The following is a 6,080-nucleotide window of genomic DNA, read 5'->3' as shown; positions in this document are numbered from 1 at the left end:
AGAACAGACAGAGCTGGTTCTCCCTGTACAATGAGAGCACTTGGGTGGTGGCTCCTTTTGGGAGGCAAGTCCTGAACTAAATAGATGTGTCCTTCTGCAGGCCAACTTATGATCCTTACTCACATAACAGAACCGTTTATTTTTTTGCAGCTCCCACCTCCAACTTAACACCTGTGGTGAGGGGAAGACTCACTGCATGGACTGACTGGTGTGGCGAATGCAGTCCACACTGTGCTCAGACACAGTCGCTGTGCCATAACTTGCCCCAGGCTTAAACTTTGCAACCAGCATGTGTTGAACCATGGGCTTTTATCTCCAATACTAGGCCCAGACCAGCAGGCAAGATGACCGCAGCCAGCACAGCAACCTTTGCCATGGGGTCAAAGCTTCTCCCATACTCAATTGGCAGACACATTCACCAGAATCCCCGTTTCCTGACTATTACAGGGATAGGAAACAAGAAATGCTATGACACTGGCAGATAATAGAGATTATAGATATTTATTTGTCACGTTTTGACCTCCAGCACATTCCACACAGTTTGGGGGGGGGTCGCTGGTAGAGACTGTATTGCTACAATTTATTTATTATTTATTTCATAAAATTTATATACCGCTTGATTGTAGAAAAAACCTCAAAGCGGGTTACAAAAGGGACAAAAGCAAAATAGAGCATTAGCATGAGGGATCACTTCCTCAGGAGAAACAGGGAAAAGCCTGTTTTGAACCAGCTTCTCCCCAAGCCATCAACTGTACCAGAGCAGGGCAGCAGTCCAAGGAGATCAGGCACACAGCATGGACCTCTTTGCCCATGGAGTCCACAGGTCCGTCCTGGAAAGAGGCCAGCCAAAGGTCACCTGCTGTGTCTAGATATTACTTCTGGGGAGAAGAGGCCTCAGCAGCCCACCCTGAGAGTCGCACAAATATCCAACACGTAGCTTCCACCCTGCTGCTCCCAAATCGCCAAAGCTTCCCCTGCCGACTGTTTGACAAGCTAACTTAGCAGCAGACCAAGATCATCAAAGAGGAGTGCATTCTACCACTGCACCACACTCTGTTGCCTTCATTTTTAATTATTCTGAGGCACCAAAACCAGCCCCACCTTCCTGCTCAGAGTCCTCTGAAGCAGCTGGGGAGGAAAAGGCAACAAGAAGCAAGGGGTTCTGGGAGGCTGCTCACAATTGCTTAATGCAGATCAGTTCATCCTTCGTATACTTTAGATCACCAACTGACCCCTTTTTTAGTGTGAACGGCCCTAAGGCTTTGATGTAGCCCACCTTAGGCATAGAAGTGAAGCAGAGCAGTGGCAGTTCTTACACAATTAACCAACTCTAAGTTAGAGGATGTAGTTCTTCATGTTACTTATGCTTCTTCCCCGAGCCCAACCTGGCTGAGGCCTGCCATGCAAAGTGAGGCAGGGGACTTCCCTGAGCAACCCTGGCTCAGAAGCAGGTTAGTTCCTGCCACTGCGTAGCACTTGCTGCTCAACTCTGCTGGCTTCCCTCATTTTTAAAAGTAGGCTTACTACTACAGCAATGGCTGTCAGGGAACTGCTCTACATGTGTGCTGGGAGAGGACAGGAGTGCCATTCTAAGCTAGGGGAGGTGACAGGGCCTGGGCTGAACCTGCAAACACCTAGTGTGACTCGCTTGGAGGTCACAGCAGGAAACAGCAAGAGCGTGCTACCAAGGACCAGGGCTGCTGCTGCTGCAAGCAGGGGGAGCCTGGGTGCTTCCTCAAGTCATGCCTCCCTAGCTGACATATTCTGCACATGTGCTTCAGAACACACCCTTTGCCCTGTGCTAACCACAGAGGACCTTTGTTAACCTAAGGAAGGCTCTGAGGAAAGTTTTTTAGAAAGTAAGTGGCTGAAGAGAAGGCTTGTGCTGTTTGCCCTTCCTGAGAGTGCTTCAGGGGGCTGAAGCCTCACCTGCTCCCACCCGGCTACAGTAGCTCAAGTGAGACTCCAAACATAACATCCCTAGGGTAGAAAGAATAGCCTGCAAATATCGCCCCTTTCCTGAGCAGGGCCATACCAGACAGGAATCCACCCACAGTCCCCATTTCTGACACCCTTAATTCTCCCATCTATCCAAGGAGCTACCAGATCTCCTCTAGAGTTTCCCTGGCTCCTCAAGGTACTTTTCTCATGGCAATAAAGTGGTCCCCCAACCCTCAGAATCCTAGCTATTATTTTATTTGTTCTGCCTCCCAAGCTTAACAGCGAAAGCTCACAGCAGGCAACCCACCCAAGGCCATCACAGTTGCTCAGCAGAGGTGGGCCTGAGCCAGCCACCGCTCTGCCAGGGCTCTGCACAAAGTGGGCAAGGGCTCAAAAGGCATCCACAGTGGCAGCTGTGACCCAGCTATTCTAAGGCTTAGAGGACCCCAACATGTCCTGCTGGCAATTCATAATTAGCTACTGAAAAGCACAAGGTTGAAAGGAGGACCCCTCCCCATCCTCCCCCCAGCAGGGTAGCTGTCCCATAATCCCATCTTCAGACCCATCCCTGGGCCTTGTGTGCTTTAGTGTTTTGTCTGGTATCAAAAGGTGTAAAGCTGCAAGAAAACAGGCTGCACTTTTAGCCAATGACGCCATAGGATTCTGCATTAAAATATAGACAGTTCTTCCCAACCCCGCGCCAAAGTTTACAAAAGCTTCTATTTAATCTGCTGCTAGCTTTGCAGGTAATTATCTATAACGTGCAACTCCACCACCTGCCCCAGTTCCAAAGAACAAAGCTGCTTCCGTGCCCTTCTCTCCCCATTCCCATTCCCACCCCCCAGCAAATGCACCCAAGGAGTTGCCACATTGTTCTTGATGCAGTTTTGAAAAGCAACAGCTACTGCCAGTAGCGCCATCTCTGAGGGAAGGAAAGGCACTCATAATACAGAGACACAAATAATACAGTTTGAAGGCTGCCACAGAAAGCCCTGCCTTCTGCCCATGTCAGGGGGAGGAGAAGAAAAAGCAACCTCCAAAATAGTTCATCTGTAGAAAAATGCCCTTCTGGACTAGAAAAAGGGAAAATGCAGATCAGGGCTCTGGTTAAGGCCAGATATGGGTTTTCCATTTCTCAGCTGCAACACAAAACAGCCCAGAAACGAACCCAAAGAGAAGTCATTTTGGTTTCTTAGCAACAGCTTTTAGCACCTGCTTGCCTGCTTTGGGGGAGCCATTGTTTCAGGGAAGTGCTGCCCAAGAACACATAGGTGAGGGTTTCACAAGGTCAGACCGGGCCTTAACTTCCAGAAGGCACCTGTAGGCCAGGTGCACAGTCAATAATGAGTTCTACAGCTTCCCACCACCACCACCCCAAACAGGGCAACTTTACTTCCCTCAGCCTCCTCCTCCTCCAGCACCACCACCTGCTCCCATCAGAAAAGGAACAAGGGAAGTGCTCAAGAGGGGAGGGACTTCTCAACTCAGACAGCCACATGATTCACAGACCATCTTCTCACCCCATCCACAGGGTGTCAAGTCAAAGGGGAGTTGAGGCTGAGATCAGCTGGAGGGGTGATCAATGCCCTCCCCCTTCAGACAGCTCTCTGACCTATCGCGGCCAGGCCAAAACCCCATCAATCCGGAGAATGCTTATGAAGGGCAGGAAGTGTCTTTGGCCATGGGTGGAGCACTTCCTGGGCCTCTTCTCAGGCTCCTGGATGGGGCTTGCAGGGCTTAACGGGAGGCTCAGGAAAAGATGTGGCACTTAACAGGATCTCTCTCTCTTCCAGTTGCCGTTTGCTTCACCCTTGCTTCCAGCTGGTTTGCAGAACAGTAAGACGGACACCAGGTGCTCTTTGCATTCCAGACTCCTCTGGGAGTGCAATAACTCCAGGACCAGAAGGGCACTGTGGGGGGAGGGGGGGAGAGAGAAGATACTTAGTGCACTACTGTGCATGGATGTACAACAGAAAATACACACAACAGAGTAAGACACATCCAGCCTTGAGGGAACTCCGGTTTCCAGATATTTAGTATCACTGTTCCTTGAGCACCTCCATTTCTGAAGGTCTGATTCCCAGTTTAGAGCCAAAGCCTGAATCCACAGAGGTTTGCGAGCTTCAAGACTCCCACACCAGGCAAATGTAGGTTAATCTGCCCCCAACAGAGGCTCCATATTAATCCACAACTGTCAGATTGCTTCTAGCCCCAAAGCCCCAGGGATTGTGCATTGTGTAATTACTACAACCTCTTGGAAGCCCAGACTCTTTTCACCTCTTGGTTCAAGGCCTCAAATGCATCCTGTTACGTAGGCTCATTCTGCCGTCAGTATCATTTCTGCTCCAACTTCCCTGAAGTCTCCTTCTTCCATATATGCACCCTCCTGCCCATCAGCACCTTCCATCCAAAGCAACCCTTATCTGCACATGGCAATAGAAATCAGAGTTCAGCAGAACTCAAGGATGAGGGATGGTGTGAGACAGAGCGACAGCTCACAGCTGCCCATCACATCTGTCATATGGCCACAAGTATCGTACACTTCTGGTTACCCTAGCTTTGGGCCAGGAGGGAGGGGGAGAGGATTAACTCATCTTCTCTGCCATGTCCTGGTCATCCTCAAAAATAAGTATGAAACAGAATCAAACATGTGAAATGGTTTGCTAGCAATACTGTCTTGAAGACCGAAGCAGGCACTAAATCTATGAAAGCAATGCTACAGAGAAGTTACTGTTCTGAGTCTACAAACAGCCTGTCAGTCACCTTACTGCCTGTGGTAGTAACTGCATCCAGGTGATCAGGCAGAGAAGTATGGAAAGGGGCCCTTGCAAAATGATAGCTCACTGAATGCATTAGGCCCTGGCTCATTCCCCAGCACCTCCAGGTAAAGAATTCTCAGGCAGAACAGCTGGGAAAGAGTTCTGTCTGATCCTGGAAAACTGCAGCCATTCTGAGTAGAAAATAGTGGATTTTCTCCAATGAATCTGAAAAGACAGCTTCACAAGTTCTTTACAAAAGTTGACTCCTTTTTTTATTTTAAGCCACACATGGCACACTTTTGAAGGCAAAGTATTTTTTTATGTGCTTGTCCACAATTGGCTGACCCTTAAATAAAAGCATCTCTTAATTGGTCAGTTTCCATCTTTGCCACAGTGGGTGATGTCCAGCCTGCATGAATAATTAGGATTGCCAGACCATTGAATTTGGCCCACAAGGCCCTTTTGGGCAAATGATGCCCAGCTGGCAGTCACTTTACATGCATAGTGGAGATTTATTATCTGATCTACATCCTAAGTGCCAAGAGTGGAGATACGGGACACAGGTGGCACTGTGGGATAAACCACTGAGCCTAGGACTTGCCAATCAGAAGGTTGACGGTTTGAATCCCTGTGACGGGGTGAGCTCCCGTTGCTCAGTCCCTGCTCCTGCCAACCTAGCAGTTCGAAAACACATCAAAGTTCAATTATATAAATAGGTACTGCTCTGGCGGGAAGGTAAACAGCGTTTCCGTGCGCTGTTCTGGTTCGCCAGAAGCGGCTTAGTCCTGCTGGCCACATGACCCGGAAGCTGTACGCCGGCTCCCTCAGCCAATAAAGCGAGATGAGTGGTGCAATTCCAGAGTTGTCCGCGACTGGACCTAATGGTCAGGGGTCCCTTTACCCTTTACCTACAAGTGCCAAGAGTGGAGATAAGGGAGCTCTTGAATCTTAGCGCGTAGCATCACAGTGCGGAGATCCAATAAGGTTATCTCCAGTCTTAGGTCTGTGGTGCTAAGATTGGATATAAGCCTTAGCACTGTGGGACTACAGTACTAAGATTGGCAATAAGCCAGTGTCTGCTCCTGTGGCTGTAACTTCGAATTGTCTGATGCCATATGACAGGTGGGTGGCCTTGGAACTCCCTGCCTACAGACATCAGGGAGCTTTTTTCAGCACCTGCTTAAAGCATTTTTGTTAGGTAATGCAAGCCTACCCAGACATGCATAATGCTTTATTCTGTTTTCTTTTTATTGTTTATGTCAATGGTGCTTGAATGTTTTAAATATTTGTTGCTAACAGCTTTTACTGATAACTTTATTGGTTTGCTCTTTTTCTAAGTAAAACACAAAAAAAGTGCTGTGGGGTGCCCACACAAAGTGG

At 48.8% G+C, this 6,080-nt stretch overlaps 1 protein-coding gene across 1 annotated transcript in view; it reads right to left on the bottom strand.

Moving 5' to 3' along the window:
• Positions 1–482: 482 nt before the first annotated feature.
• Positions 483–6,080, bottom strand: part of FOXO4 (forkhead box O4) — a 29,728-nt gene continuing 24,130 nt past the window's right edge. Inside the window, exon 3 of the mRNA XM_081180472.1 lies at positions 483–3,851. The gene's annotated coding sequence lies outside the window, so the exon portion shown is untranslated. The remainder of the gene's footprint in view (positions 3,852–6,080) is intronic.

Source organism: Podarcis bocagei, assembly GCF_964188305.1.
Source record: "Podarcis bocagei genome assembly, chromosome: Z".
NCBI lineage: Eukaryota > Metazoa > Chordata > Lepidosauria > Squamata > Lacertidae > Podarcis > Podarcis bocagei.
Note: the sequence above shows the minus strand (reverse complement) of the source record. Positions and strands in the feature narration are given on the sequence as shown.